Source organism: Anser anser, assembly GCF_964211835.1.
Source record: "Anser anser genome assembly, chromosome: 8".
Lineage (NCBI taxonomy): Eukaryota > Metazoa > Chordata > Aves > Anseriformes > Anatidae > Anser > Anser anser.
The window spans coordinates 37,501-52,256 of record NC_139728.1 but is presented as its reverse complement, the minus strand read 5'-3'; the positions used below and the strand labels follow the sequence as shown (position 1 = coordinate 52,256).

General features: G+C 48.9%; 1 long non-coding RNA gene across 2 annotated transcripts in view; it reads right to left on the bottom strand.

Moving 5' to 3' along the window:
* Nucleotides 1-9,839: 9,839 nt before the first annotated feature.
* The window catches only part of LOC310903263, a 5,995-nt gene continuing 1,078 nt past the window's right edge, over nt 9,840-14,756 (bottom strand). Inside the window, exons 1-2 of one of the 2 annotated variants that reach the window (XR_014587402.1) lie at nt 10,875-14,756; nt 9,840-10,764 (exon numbers count right to left, since the gene is read on the bottom strand). The exon at nt 10,875-14,756 is cut by the window's right edge and continues 1,078 nt beyond it. This is a non-coding gene — a long non-coding RNA (uncharacterized lncRNA). The remainder of the gene's footprint in view (nt 10,765-10,874) is intronic. The other variant, XR_014587403.1, reaches the window with a different exon arrangement.

Genomic DNA, 14,756 nt, shown 5'->3' with positions numbered 1-14,756 from the left:
TTCCAAGATGATAGAGGGAGGCAAGAAAATAAATAACAATCAAAGAACAAAAAAAAGGATAATATGAAAATTTGTTAGTGCTGGATAATCAGCCTCCAGGCCACTGAATTTCTAATTGTCCCAGGCAGAGTATAAAAATGCCATCAAAAATAAGGGAAAAGTCTCTTTGATGTGATATTGCAATAAGAGAACTTAGAGCTGAAAACCCTTTCCAGCACCTGTATATGACTAGAGAAAGTGAATCATTGAGGATGATGCAGATACAGTCATTTGAATGCAGTACTGAAATTTGGGCAGGAATTGCATCAAACCAGGCGATGCAGATAGGGGCTGTACCTGCAATGCGTTCAGCAACAACTGCAGTGAAAATGAAAAGCAACAGCTGACCGGCTGTAAGTTATTTACTGTGTTCTGCAATAAGCCGTACAGAAAAATTTATGGAGCAGATGGGCACGAAGTGTTCATGGCCCTCTGTGCCTGGGCCTTTTCATAAACAGATACAAGTGAACACATCCTAAGAATTCCTCACTGAGGCTCTTGGGTGGTGTAAAAACATCAAATAGGCATGCTGAAGAAGAGTCTTGAACCTTGCAATGAAACCATCATGGATGCAATCAAAGATAATACTTGTTACAGATGCAGCATTTGCTCATCTAATACACCTTATAAAAGACCAGGATGATGTAATTAGAGCATCTGGTGCTCCAATTGAGACTAAATTAAAAGTGCCCCATATGGGGTTAGAAATAGGGGAATTCTTAGCAGGGATTTTTCACTAACTCATAGAAGCACTAATGTTTTACACTTCACTTCAGCTGTGGGCACTCCTGGGCCACTGATAGGGATGCCAGGGCTCTGCTCTTCACTTCTCAGTACTCCTGCCCTTGGCCTAATGGGGAGAGCAAGCCAGGAACCAGACACAGCTCCATGGTGGTTTTGCAGCACTCCTGTGCTGCCCGTGAGGCAGGATGGGTGTGTGGGGCTGTGGGCCTGTGTCTGGGTGTGTAACCTTGCTGTGCGGGGCTGCAAGCACCTATGTCATGGGGGCACCGGGCTGCTGTGGGCCCCTGTGCTGTTTGGTTGTAACTGCTGTCAGCCTTCAGTAACACCAACAACAAAAAAAAGCCATTTATAACTCTTCAAGTAGCGTGAGACTTTAGGTGTTTTGTTGGGTGGTTTTTTTTCATTTCCTGCACAAAAAATACTGTGAGAAGAAAGGCAGTTACTTTTTCTATACCATTTAGTATGTTTTTGATTGATACAAAAATGAAATGAAACAGCGAAAAAATACACACACGCACATGAAATACAAATAACTTGCAGTAGCCTTTTCCCAAGGGCTTAAGTGGATATAAAAATCCCAGATGTTTATTACTTTTGAGATGAAGGTCTGAGGTTACCTCGGTGGATTGTGATTCATGTTATTCCCCAGAACAAGTCATTCATTCAGTGTTTCCAGTTCTAAATCTAGCAACTGTGAAGTTTCTGATCCTTTCTAAAATCAGTGTAAAGGAAAGAGAGTTACTTGTGGAGACAGTTTGTCCTTTGGAGCACCCAACGGGCTCCATGGTTGCTGCACTTACCAGCACCCCGCTCCTGCCAGCTGCCTGCTCTGCCTCTTCGCAGCACCAGCCCTATGCGAAGGGAAGCCCCCAAGTTTTGTGTCTGTATAGCTTTTGGTACTGGGCACTCTGTTTGAAGTTTCTTCTTGGTAATGTGAATAAATAGTAATAATCAGAGTGGTAGTTTGCACTGAGCGAGAACAAACGGGCTGCATGAGTGGTGTGCCAGGATGAGGCTTCTTAGCAGTTTCTGAGGGGACACAGATGTTGTCGTGGGGTTATTTTCAGCTAGTTTTGTGCCATGATTTAATTCTTGTGTGATAACAGTATCAGAAGATTTATTGCATTTACAGTGTTTGAGACTATTAGCTGTGAGAAGGTAGATACACTAAATTACATAGTGTACAGAACATGTAAGCATGATAAGAGAATAATGTTACTGGCATATGAGAATAAAAGGCCTAAAGCCCTGTTTTATTATACCATAAATATGCTGTGCTAGAGGCTCTTAACACAAGATGAAAGTAGAGGGGTTTTTAATGTTCATTACAAAGGAGTCCTCCTCACACTTGGATGGGAGAATTCCCTTCTCCAGCGGTGACTTCGTGTGGCCACTTGCCTGGGGAGTCCCCTGAGGTCTGCTGTGATAAAAGATTATCAAATTATAGACTTCTATTCAGCAATCAAAGTTTGCTTATAAAAAAAATCCAGATAATTTGTTTACCATCTAGGGGAAAAAAAAGAGCAAAAATTGGATAAATAGGACATTCTTTTCTGTAGAAAATAATTTTAAATAGTAATTATTAAAATGATTCATTTTGGAGTTAACAAAAAAAAATGTATCCTTGAGGTGACAGATTTTCCTAATTCAAAAAAAAGGACTTCTGTTGATTTCATTGGTTTATGAAAAAGAAGTGCATGAACTGTTGTGTGAAGAGCCTCCCTGCAAAGCCATGCATAAGGCCGGTGATGTGAGATTTCAGTTCTATACTCAGTGTCATACAGCTAGTTCCTGGATGTTGTGGTTTAACCCGGCTGGCAGCTAAACACCACACAGCCGTTCGCTCACCCTCCCCCCTCCCTCTCTGGGATGGGGGAGAGAAACGGGAAAGTGAAGCTGGTGAGCTGAGATAAAGACAGTTTATTAAGACAGGAATATAATAATAACAATAACAATAATAATAGTGATAATGATAATAGTATTAATAATAATAATGCGTAAGAAAACAAGTGATGCACAATGCAATTGTTCACCACCCGCTGACCGATGCCCAGCCTATTCCCGAGCAGCCGGCCCCCCCACCCCAGCCAGCCACCCCTATATATTGTTTAGCATGACGTCAGATGGTATGGAATACCCCTTTGGCCAGTTTGGGTCAGCTGTCCTGGGTCTGTCCCCTCCCAGCTCCTGCTGCACCCCCAGCCTGCTCGCTGGCAGGACAGAGCGAGAAGCCGAAAAGTCCTTGGCCTGGTGTAAACACTGCTCTGCAACAATTAAAGCATCAGCATGTTATCAGCGCTCTTCTCATCCTAATCCAAAACATAGCACCCTACCAGCTACTATGAGGAAAAATTAACTCTGTCCTAACTGGAACCAGGACACTGGGCTAGTGCAGGTTGCTTATAAAATTAATTATGGTTAAAAGGTACAAAAAATGATAACGTAGAAGTAGTAACTGTGCAACAGGAAATTTGTCTTAGCATTAGTCTTTCATAACATCGCAGGAAATATATGATAAAAATTAATTAGGGGAATAACCAAAAATTGTAGCAAAGTGTGGTTAGAAAAGTGGGGGGGAAATGTGTTTAGAGAAATATAATATTTACCTGAACTGAACAGTTGGTTTTGGTACACTGTTTGTTTACCGGGGAAAAGCCCTGGGATTATGACATGTCTAGGAAGGAGGGCTCAGGTTTTGCCTTATAGGATTGACAGCCGCGTCTGGGACCTGGTTAGGAATGTACCTGGAACACCTTGGTGTAGTGCTTCTGCGACTCTTGTGATCTGCTGAGGAACAGAGCATCCAGCACTCACCCAGCCACAGGGCAAAAGCTTTGGGGCAGGCAAGTCCTGGGGTTTTGGCCGTCCCTGCGCAGGATGTGGCCCCGAGCTGCAGCCGTGGCCCAGCTGATGCCTGAGCACCTGTCCAGTGGGGAGCAGAGTCACCAGAAGACAAAAGAGAGCTGCTCCTCCATCTTACCACACTCCTGGGGTGAGAGATGGAGGTTCACATCCCTTCAGGCAGTGAGGGAACTGAACACGGATCTCCCACATCCTGGGTCAGTGCCCTAATTACTGGGTGAGTGGATAAAAGGGGAATGACAGCAGCTGTGGTGCATCTAACCTCTTGTTCCCTCTGTGATTTTTTTTTTCTATTGCAAGTGCCCCAAATACAACATTTTGGCTGAAACAAAGCACTTTCCTCAATGCAAAATTTAGAGGTTGTCTTGTTTCGGCAACAAAAACTGGAAATTGTTATTTCAGATTGAGCTGAATGTGGATTTTTTTTTGCTTATTTTAGTTTCATTCAGCTTCTCTACAGGAGAATCAATTATTTGCACACAGCTATTTGTAAATCTTAAAAACCACAAGATGGGATTTGTCAGAGGACAGTGGCCTACAAAACCTCAGCCCAGCCTGGTGGGCTGTGTCCTCCCCTGGGAGGCTGCATGGCTGAGGCTGTCAGATAGGCTCATCCCTGAGAACAGGAGGGGTTGGATAGAGACACCTCAACACTACTGAAATACTGAATGCTATGGAATATATGTATGTATATATATATACTGATTCAGGAGCAGTTTAGTAAAAATGTGGAAATCTGTGTTCCTTTTATGCCTTTCTGATCGCATACTGAGCGCTTCTGGAAGTGTGGTTAGGAACCAGCCAGAACGGACAAGAACTGCATGCAAGTTTTCCAGTGGCTAATTTTGGCAAGTGCTTGCAGGGGTTTGCTGTGTTCAGATGCTTTCTTTGTGGCTGGACAAGCCAGCAGATGATAAAGCTACCAAGCCTCAGTTGTGTGTGCTCGCCGGAATGAGGAGATGTGCGCTGAGGACAGAGGGATCAGAGCTCAGGTGGTGAGGAGCTGAACACAGCCATAAAGTCTCTGCTAGAGAAGGTGACTGTGGGCAGCTTCCCTACTCTTTTAAGTGTTCAGAACTCTGTTTCATTTGTGTTACTCATCTGCTGATTGGGAGTGGCTTGTCACAGCCAACATTGTTGTCAGAAGCAAATGTACATGGTTACTCTACTTTTATTACTCCCTTCTTTGTGCCATTGTGGATTTCAATATGTCTGCAAAATTTATTTTATAAATGACATAAATGTGCTTGGAACATTACAGCAGGGAATATATGACAACAGTAATACTATAGAGCATAATCACTGCCTCAGGAACTTGCTGTCCAAGGGCCTGAACACCTTCTTTGTGCTTAGGAAGGGAGCAGAGTACAGGTGTTAGCTCCGTTTGGCTTAACACAAGATTTGGGGGTACAATAAATGGGCAGGAAGAGGAGCTGAGAGCTGAGCTGAGACTCTCCAGAGATTACAATCTGATTTGAGCATCACCCCGAGCTTCTGATGCTCTGAAACTCCCCTGTGAGGGGGGTAGGAAGGGTTTCTGTTCCTTGTTCTCATTAATGGGAAACATGCTGGGGTTTTGTTTGGGGAAAAACAAAACAGAAACCTGTGAGAGTTTACATTTCATTTAATTCAAAATGATCATTAAAAAGGCAGAAACCCAAAGGGTAATCTGTAATTTGCACAGCTGTGCTTAACGCTACTCAGGTGTGGCAGGCTCACCCCCTCAGGACCAGGCCCTGAGGGGGCACTGTGAAGAGGGATGCTGGAGAGGAGCATATGGAAACTGAACACGAAATAAAAGCTTGAGTGGAGATGGGTGCGTTCGGGAGCTGGAAGAGAGGGAGCCTGGGCTGTGCAGTGCAATGTATGTAGAAAATGAACGTATGCAGAAACCGAAATGTGTTCAGCTGCGGTCATGCTCAAGTAATCCATGGAGGCACTCCCCTGACGCATGTGCGCAGCACAACGCCGTGCTGTGCTGGATGCTGGAGGTACAGGCAGGACATGTCTGTCTGCGGTGGACAGAGCAATGGGGAGAGGGGCGCAAGGTATGCACAGGGAGAAGCCACAGAGCAGAAAGATACAAAAGGTGAAAATACATAGAGGAAGGGCTGGTATTTTTTTTGATTAAAACCGACTGGTTGTTCATAATTAAACTAAATACTTCTTCTAAGGCCACTTGAGTTCTTTGCCAGGATCACAAAGCTGTTCCAATCTCCACTGGTATGGGATCTTGCATTAAGTGAGTGCTGGCATCTGCAGGGCTATCTCAGCTTTTTCCTCCCATGACTTATAGGAAGCTTCATTAATCTGGAAGGTGATGAGTTCTGGAAGGCTCCAGGCCCCACTGAAGGGCTCTGGGGCTCATTGAAACATCCTCAGCAGGTAGCGGTGTCACGCAGGATGCCAGCATCTGTCTGATCCTCATTCCATTTAGAATTTCCACCATGTGCTGGTGAGTGTCCCGACGACTTTGTGCTCTGCTAAGTACTGCTGTGATCTGAGCTTGGTTAGCTGCAGGGGACATCTGCGGCTGCTGCTTTACCCAGATGGAATGATCTGTGTGGGAAAGACAGGCCACCACTCTGGGATGGGGTTCCCTGGGACCAAAAAGTAACTTGGCAAGCTTCCTTGTCCCCTGGAGTTAAATGTTTTTTGAGAAGGATGTCGTACTGGTTCCTCTTCCTGGTTGAACTTAAATACAGTGATCCTTATATCAAACAGCTGTTACAATCCCACAAATCTTTAAATGTTGATCTCTATCAGATTTTTATTAGCAGAACTTATTACCATCTAACTTCCTTCTAGACCTGTGCATTATTTGTTACAGCATGGGAGTGGGGTGCACGCAGCTCAGGTGCCGTGGGCTTGTTCAAGCCTTTGGCTTTGCTGGAGGCAGGAGCAGCACCATGTCCCCTGGCAGCCTTCCTGCTCTTGTGTTCCCTGCTCTCTGCAGTTGGGCAGGCGGGGGGAGTGTTGCTGTGCCACATGCCCACGTGATTGTTCTTCCCTGGCAGGTGTTTGAAGTCTGAAGGGGCTGTCACAGTGCTCGCTGGAAAGGGCAGCCAGTGTCCCCAGCACACCTGGGCCGTGGTTCCTTGGCCTTGATGCAGGCACTGAGTGGTCCCTGTTTGTTAGGGGAGAAACCGAGAAAGGCCACTTTGTTTGCTTGTGGGCACTATTTTTTTTCGGTGAGCAAATTGTCAGGATAGGCAGCACGTCTTTGATACTTTGTCTTTCTATCAGAGTCTGAGACAGCTGATGACATTATACTGGGCATTCATTTTAGATCTGCTGAGCCCACAGAAATCAATAGTTTTCCATTATCGGGTCCGGCTGGGTCACTGGTCTGTCAATGAGCTGTTACAGTTGCTGTACAAGGGTGAACCTGACCAGTCAATTGCTGCTGACAAGAGGAAAACACGCTGACAGCCACGAGAACAAGTCAGAACACAGATTTGCACTTCGGTTCACCATCCGAGGAGACTCAGAGGGGGCCACTTCCAAGACGTAGGGCACACGCAGTGGGAGAAGGGGCCTTCTCCTTTCCAGGAGGGCCTTTGCTTTCCAGGGGAACAGCATTTGTTTCTGTAGCCCCAAACCTCGGAGAGCTTGCTAACTGGAGAAGAAGGAGCCAATCCCTTGGCACGGTGTGTTTCAAGCCAAAAAGGGATGTGCTAAGGGGAACACCACTAATGCCATGTCCAGTGGGGCCTTCCTGAGGTGGCCATGGCTGGGGGAGGCCAGGCCCTGGGCTGCTGTGGGCACAGGGCGCAGCCAGACTGTGGGTACACACGTAACTGTGGGGCTCATGCTCCCTCTTGCCTGGCTGTGTTTCAACACTGACTTCCTATCAAACCTGAGCGCTGAGCAAAAAATAAATATTCAGAAATTATCCCAATATTATGATTTTTAATTTTCAACTTTATTAACTTCTTTCAAGTGTTAAATCTGGACCATTTTATTTATGCCTCTAGTCTTCTGTTTGATTCTTGCAGAAGTCAATATTCACTTGTGTTCGTTCCATCATCAAACAAAAACCTGGTAATCAACTTTATCACTGGAAGCCAACTAGCTGGCTTTTGAAAAACACACTACCCAAAAGAAAGATCATTTTCTTTAAATGAGAGGAGAGGGAAGTATTTTTACCAGAGAAGAGCAAACCTTGCTTTGCTGGTAATTAGAAGCACCAGTCTTACATGACTCGCAGCGCTTAGTAGCTCAAAACGCGTCAGATCTCTTACAGCATTAATTAAAAAGAATTTATGTTTTTTAAATAAAATGCTTCATGTTTTAGCCCCGTTCTTCCTCCCACCAAATGTGATTATGCGGGCTGAAGGGAATTCAGGTTAATATGTTGACACACTTAACAATGCGGGGTCGTGTTGCACAATATGCCTGACTGCTTTGGTTCAGTGCAGCCCCTGACAGGTCCTAATCAACCCCTGCCCTAAAGGCAGAGGCAAGGAGAGGATTTTAATTACTGCTCTATACACGGGTTTGCCAGCATTAAATTGAGACATAATTAGGCTGCCGCATTTTAATAATTGTCCTAGCTAATTGGGCAGACAAGTACGCTGTGCAGCGTGGCGTGATTAGATAATTAGTATTTCCAAATGACAAAACTGGGGTCTTGACTATGGATTCGGCGAGCGGGGCGGGACCATTCTATCCATCTCATCCCATCTTCTCTCTTCCCGTCCCATCCTATCCATCCATCCCGCCCCGTCCCGACGGGCCCCGGCCCTGACATGGCGGAGGCGGGGGCGGGCGCAGTTCCCACCATGGCCGCCAGGGGGCACCGTTCACGCGCGGCCGCTGCCCGCTACTGCTACCGGTCCCTGGCCGGTACTGCCCGGGCGCCGCCGTGTCACGGCGAGCCGCTACCGGCAGGACGGTGGCATGCAAACGCCTCCCTAGCAAGCTGCAAAATCGCCTTTATTTTATTTTATCTGCGGAAGGAGAAACAGTTTTACTTCTTGTTTTGTGTTTTTGTGCGTGTGATCCCGCTGTCACCGAAATACAGATACTCCGGCTGAAATCAACAGCGATGATTTCCCTACAGCCTGAGGGCTTCTCGGCTTTAAAGGTCTAGTTAGTTATTTTTTTTCCACTGTATCAAGACTTTAACTCCTGACTGTTTCACGACTCAACCCCAGGCGCGCGGCGCAATGTCTATGTCCTCATTTCGGGGTTACACCGACTCGCACACCTTGGGTGCCTCCAAGCCGCGGTGCCGGCACTGCCAGCCGGTATTTGCCAGCCCTGCTGCCGGGGAGAGCTCATAGCAGCGAGGTGCAGCCTGCGGAACGGCTGTGTTACAACCCGTAGGTCGGGTGGCACGAACTGAGCCACCACAAATACAGAGGGCTGATCTGCCAGCCCGTGTCCAAAGCAGAATTCGGGATGTCCTGGGAGGTGAGGGCGCTGGGCTGCAGTGCCGAAGCCTCCCTCCGCCCGGCCGGGTGCCCCTCGCCTTTTAAAATGTCTTTATTTGACGCTGACGGACACTTGGGGCCGCTGCTTTTCAGTAGCCGGCTTCTTTCCGAGCAGCCTCAGTCGCCTCCTTACCCGGTGGGCTCCCGGGAGGTTCGGTCAGGCTCCATTTTGTCATCCCCCCGCCGGCGTGCAGGGGGCTCCGGGAGGAACGGGCAGGCTGGTGGTGCTCGTCTGAAGGTGACAACCAGCGCCAAGTCTGCGGTTAATCGAGTCCACTTGGTGAAGTTCAACAATTTAATCAGTGCCTGCCGGAGCCCCGGTGTTATCTGTTCTGCGTTCAATTCCCTTGAGGTGTAAAGCGATCTCCAGAGGTTAGATGGGGGGAACCTAACACAACAGGAGCAGTCACTGCCCTGATACTACAAGAAATCCTTTTCAGTCGGTCTCACCGGAGAAGCAGCAGTCGGTACTGGGGCGAGGGCTGGGCAGGACCAAAGCCACGACGTGGCCCCTAAGGCCACTGTCGTTATTTCCCAGCAAGTCACAACTTGGACGTGCCATTACTTAGCAATCCTTGCCAGCGATGCTTTTTTTCTGCCTGGTTAGAAGGCTGGGGTTTTTCCTACAGGGACACTGTTAAGACCATCTTAGTGCTTGTGCAGAGCTTTTGTGGTGGGGGGTCTCAGCACGGTGGAAGCTGAAATCCACCCAAGCGCGGCACAGCATGCAGGTGTGTGAGCTGTGCCCTGATTCAGTCAGGAGATGTACTGCAGCTGTGCTGCCCACCCTGCCCTGGCTGCCGTGTCGTCCCAGGTATTTTTTTGGCTAAGATGCTCCTGTCTTGGGACCTAATGGTGTTAGAAAATCTAGTTGGTGCAACAATTCTGATCGGTTAAAGTACAGAAAATGCTGTCCCCTTCCTGGCTCTCTCCTCCTGTCTTCTTGGTCAAGCCCAGGCTGCATTTGTGGCTGCTCAGCTCACACTGAGGAGGCTTCCTGGTCTGCAGACCTCCCCTCGGGTGTCAGTTCTGATGGTCCAGGCTGGGACGGACAAGTATAGCTGAAGAAATTAATTTACTTTATAAGTCATTTTTTTTTCTCGGTATCAATGTTATATATATTTTTTACTAATGAATTTAATGGTGATGAAAAATTTGTGAAAACTGAATAATTAGATCTATAAAATAAGCTGTGTCTTTATTTACAGCTCTGTAATTGAAACAGTTCTGCTTAGTAGCGTTAAGACAGCACGATCCCCTTCCTGAGTACGCTATTGTAGGAGCAGGAGAAATGTTTGAAACTGGCACTGGGTTTTCATTCGCACTCTGCGAAGCGCTGTCTTGCTTTTCTTCTGCTCCGAAAGGTGACCGCGAAGCGCTGCGGTCAGGTTCGTCTCTTCCCACCTGTGCCGGAGGAGGAGGAGGAGAGCCCCGGAGCCGCCGTGGGCAGGGAGAGGGGCGCCGACAAAAGAGAGCCCCCGAGCGAGAGCCGCGGGCTCTGCCGGCGAGTTTGGAGGCATTTTAAGTCTAAAGGATGTGACAGGGCCATCATTTCACCGGCTCGGCTGCTTTCGGATTCGGCTGCGAGGGTGAAGTCTTGCTAACAGCTCGTGTATCTGTATATTTAATTGCGACCTGGCTGCATGTTCCTGTTGAGGAAGGATGCAGATGACAAGTGAGTCTATAAAAAAAAAAAAATCAGTTGACAAAAACAGGAAAGGAATAACCGACAGATGAAAAGACAGTCGATGCGGAGCTAACTGGCAAACGCATCAGTACAAAGTCATATACCTTCTGAGAGGAGTAGCAGTTTGTTTTATTCCGGTTCTCCAGAGTTTTATCTACTGTCGGTGTGAAGGGGGAGAGAGGATCTAATGTGCCCTGTTTAGGATACAAACATGCAGATTAGATCAGACTTCAGACACCGCGTTTCACTCAAAATTTAAAAGAGTTAGAAGCATAAAGTAGAATTCCCCCACCAAGGAATACAAAAAAAAAAAAAGTGTCATCACATCAATACCAAAAAAAAAAAAAAGTGTCATCCAGCGAGCGAGGTCCCGGGGGTGCTGCGGGTGCGCGGCTGCCGCTGCCCGGGGCCGGGAGAGCAGCAGCCCGGCCCCGTCTTCTCCACTTTTGTGTTACTTTAAGTTTTCAATGAGGCTGGTGTAATTACTGGGCGTTTAACTTTTTGCCAGGCTCTTTCATTATGGCTTTGCATTTGCACCTCGCTTTTAAGAGAAGTAATAACATTCACAGTCGGGGGCAAATCCTGTTAATGAACAAATTAAAGTTCAAACAGTTATTCAAGTTCACAGCCCCGCTCGCTGCTCCTTTAATAAGAGTTATACATGTTACTTTCTCTCGAGATCACTCCCCCTTTTATTACTTTTTAAGCTTTTCATAAACACTGACGGGATATATAGGGGCAGCTCCCAGCCTCTGAAGAGCCCACAAATCCTGAAGGGAGCCCTAATCCGGCCTTAATTTGACAACTTTTGTAAAACGCATAAAAGCTCGGGTGCCACCCTTGTGCGCTCCAATGACTGCCTCGCGGGGAGCCCGGCCGGGGGGAACCCCCCTTTTTGCCGCACCCATGCAGTCTGACGGTCGTCCCGGGGCCGGGGGGGGGTTGGTATTAGGGTGCCTGACCCCCCCCGGGGGCTGTCCCGGCTCCGGTGCCTGCCAACGGCGGCCGCCCGCAGGCGCGGTAGGGGGGTCCCATGCACTCGTTCCCTCTTTTCCCCCCCGCGCCGCTTTCCTCCTTCCCTCCGATCCTTTCGCTGCTGCAGTGCGCGCTCACCTCGCTGTTTGCATGTCATGAATCTTAATTCCCCGCGGCGGGGGCTGCCCAGCCCCTGGGAGCGGCGGAGCCCGGGGGCGGCGGCGGGCTCCGGCCATCCGCCGGGTTTGACGCCGGTTCAAGGCAACGCCAGTGCCAAAGCGCTGTCTGTGTACAAATGGAGGAGATCACACTCCCCATTATCTACCTCCTGGCGAGTGTTTGATTTGTGACATCAAAAGCTTATCAAGGCAAGCTCGCAAAAAAAAAAAAAAAAAAAAGCACCCACAACTCTTGATGGAGGGAGATCGCTCCGGTTTAGGTGATCTTGGGGGAAAAGAGGAGAGGGGGCCCGGTGCTGTCAGGCGATGGGGGACCGCTCCCCTCTCCCGGCCGCGGCACTCCGCGGGCACGCAGGGCAGCGGGGGGGGGGAGCAAGGGAGGGCGGCCCCGCCGCGCTGCGCCTGGGGCTGCGGGGAGACCCTGATTCCTCGCAGTCATCCGCACACAAGTGGCTTGATATAATCACCATGACAACTGCCGTCTATGAGCATACAAATAATAGAGATGAAATAGACAAAAGATTAGCATGCCAAGAAAAGTACAATAAGTTTCTTATTTAGCATTTAGATAACTGTCTTTCCTTCAGAGCAGGCTTCAAAGTTGAACCCAGTTTAGACCAAGAGGATTAATTCTTTCTCCCGCATGCTTCATTGAATCTCTCATTACCAAACTTTGTCTGTATTGATGTAAGATTTGATTGAAGATTAGAGCATTTAGCAAATCTTGCTTTTCTGCATGTATCAGGCCTTTTCAAGCGCAGCCCGCGCTGCCCAGTGGTCAATACCCTTACTTTTATCCAGTGTCTGCTTCATTTAAACTTAATCAACTCCCTCAATGAACTGGAACAGGGAAACGTCCCTGCGGTAAGAATGTTGTGCTTTTCTTAGATAATTCTTTGCTCCCCTTCCCAGTCCGCTGGCGTTAAACCCAAAATTGCTCTCTGATGAACTTAATCAATATGATAATGACCACTGGGGCTGAATGGCTTTGCCTGGGCTCAGCGTGGAAAAGGTAGATGGCGGTGCCCATTACCCAAACCCAACTTCTCCTTGTCTCGCCTTTCCTTTTGTGTGCGCTGCTCCCACCTTTTTTCCTCCCTTCCCTTCCCCCTTTTCTTTCTCTTCTTGCCTGCCTCCCCCACCCCCGCCGCGACACCGAGCGCTGCCAGGCTGCAGAATGATGCATCTCTGTGCGGGAGGAGGACTCGTATGTCACCGCCAGGAGAAGCGGAGCAGACCGATTGGCTGGGTGAATTATCTGGCTTGTTGCGGTGAATTATTTGCGCTGTTCCCTTTACCAGTCAACAAGTTTCTGATGTATAGCGCAGATCAATCAAAGCTGACAGAGCGCATGTGAAGCTTTTACTCTGTAAATCTGGACCTCTTGTCCTGGCTTCGTTGGCACTGGCATCTGTATATCATTTTTATACTGCTACCAGTAGAGCAATTTCAAAAGTATTTGCAAGGAAAATGGATGTCCCCATCTGTTCCTGGAATCATAAATGTGCCACTTTCGGAGGGTTTTCACTGGTAATCATATCTTTAATGATGAACAAACTTGTGATATATACCTTTCCATAAAATGGGGTTTTCTTCACTTTATTGTGATTGGCTAGGATAAATAGCTTTTCCATATGTTAGGGAGATAAAACATAAGATTACCAGGGCTCGTTTGTTTGATCGTAAACAAAAGAAAACAATTCGCTCCAAACACTCCTTAAACAGGAACAACTGCAGAATTAAATTGTATTAATAGGCTATCGATGGGTCAGGAGGTAAACAACCGTCCCTGTGGAAAAGACAGCTCTTTGAAAATAAGAATAGACGGGCTCCCTCGCTGCTCGGGTGACCATACTGCAGACGCAGATGTTATATACTCGATGCTCGGTTTTAATTTTAACAAATATTTTGTCTTTGTCTCTCTGGTCTCCAGCCTGACTTTGAATTTCCGTGCCCGCACAGGCGCGCAGGCGGTGCCGTGCAGTGGGCTGCCCGCTGCTATATTTAGAAAGGGGCTCGAAGAGAAAACGTCCTTAGGAATCCGGACTGGTTTGTTGTAAATGTCCCTCAAGTGCCGGCACTGTAAAAGTAAACGCTCGCTCCTCGGGCGTGCCGACGTTCGGCGCTGGCTGGGAGCGGGGGGCTGGGGGGATGATGTTAATTTTGCTGCTCTTCCCGGCTCGGGCAGCGCTGGAGCTGTCACAGTGAAATCAGAGGAGCCAGCACCGTCCCTACCGTCGGACCGGTGCTGTCCCCGGAGATCTGCCCGCAGAGCCGGCCCCAAAGCCGGCCCCAGGCGGGGGGCTCACGCACAGGAGGGGGGGACCGGCAGGGGCTCCTCGGGGCGGCCGGGGGGCTGTCTCCAAAAGTCCCGGGAGCCGGTCCGTCGCCTGTCCGATCCCCGGCGTTACGGTACCGTGGCGTTTCCTGCTGAAGCCCCCTGGTTCACCCGGGGCTGGTACCTGCGGGCAGGGCCCTGGTCTGGGGGCGTTCAGACGGCAGTTTCGCTCCTGCCCCGGCTCTTTTTTTTTGTGGCAGGTAACCGCCGTTTGGGAGATGAGCCTGATTTTCGTGACAACTTGTCCTTGCTTAAATCACTCGGGAGCGCTAGGCGCGGATTTTGGAGCCTCCAAGCCCTGCTGCAGCGCCGCGGCTCCCCCTTGTTGCGGCCGGGCGCCGCGCTTGACGCTGGCACAGCCCGGCACCAGCCCGGCCTTGCCTCCGGGGCGCCCGGTAACGCTGCCCCGGCCCCTGCCCGCTGCCCGTGGCCGGGCTTAGCCCCGGTGCCCGCGGGTTTCAAAGCCCTGCTCTGAAACCGGCCGCCGAGGACCC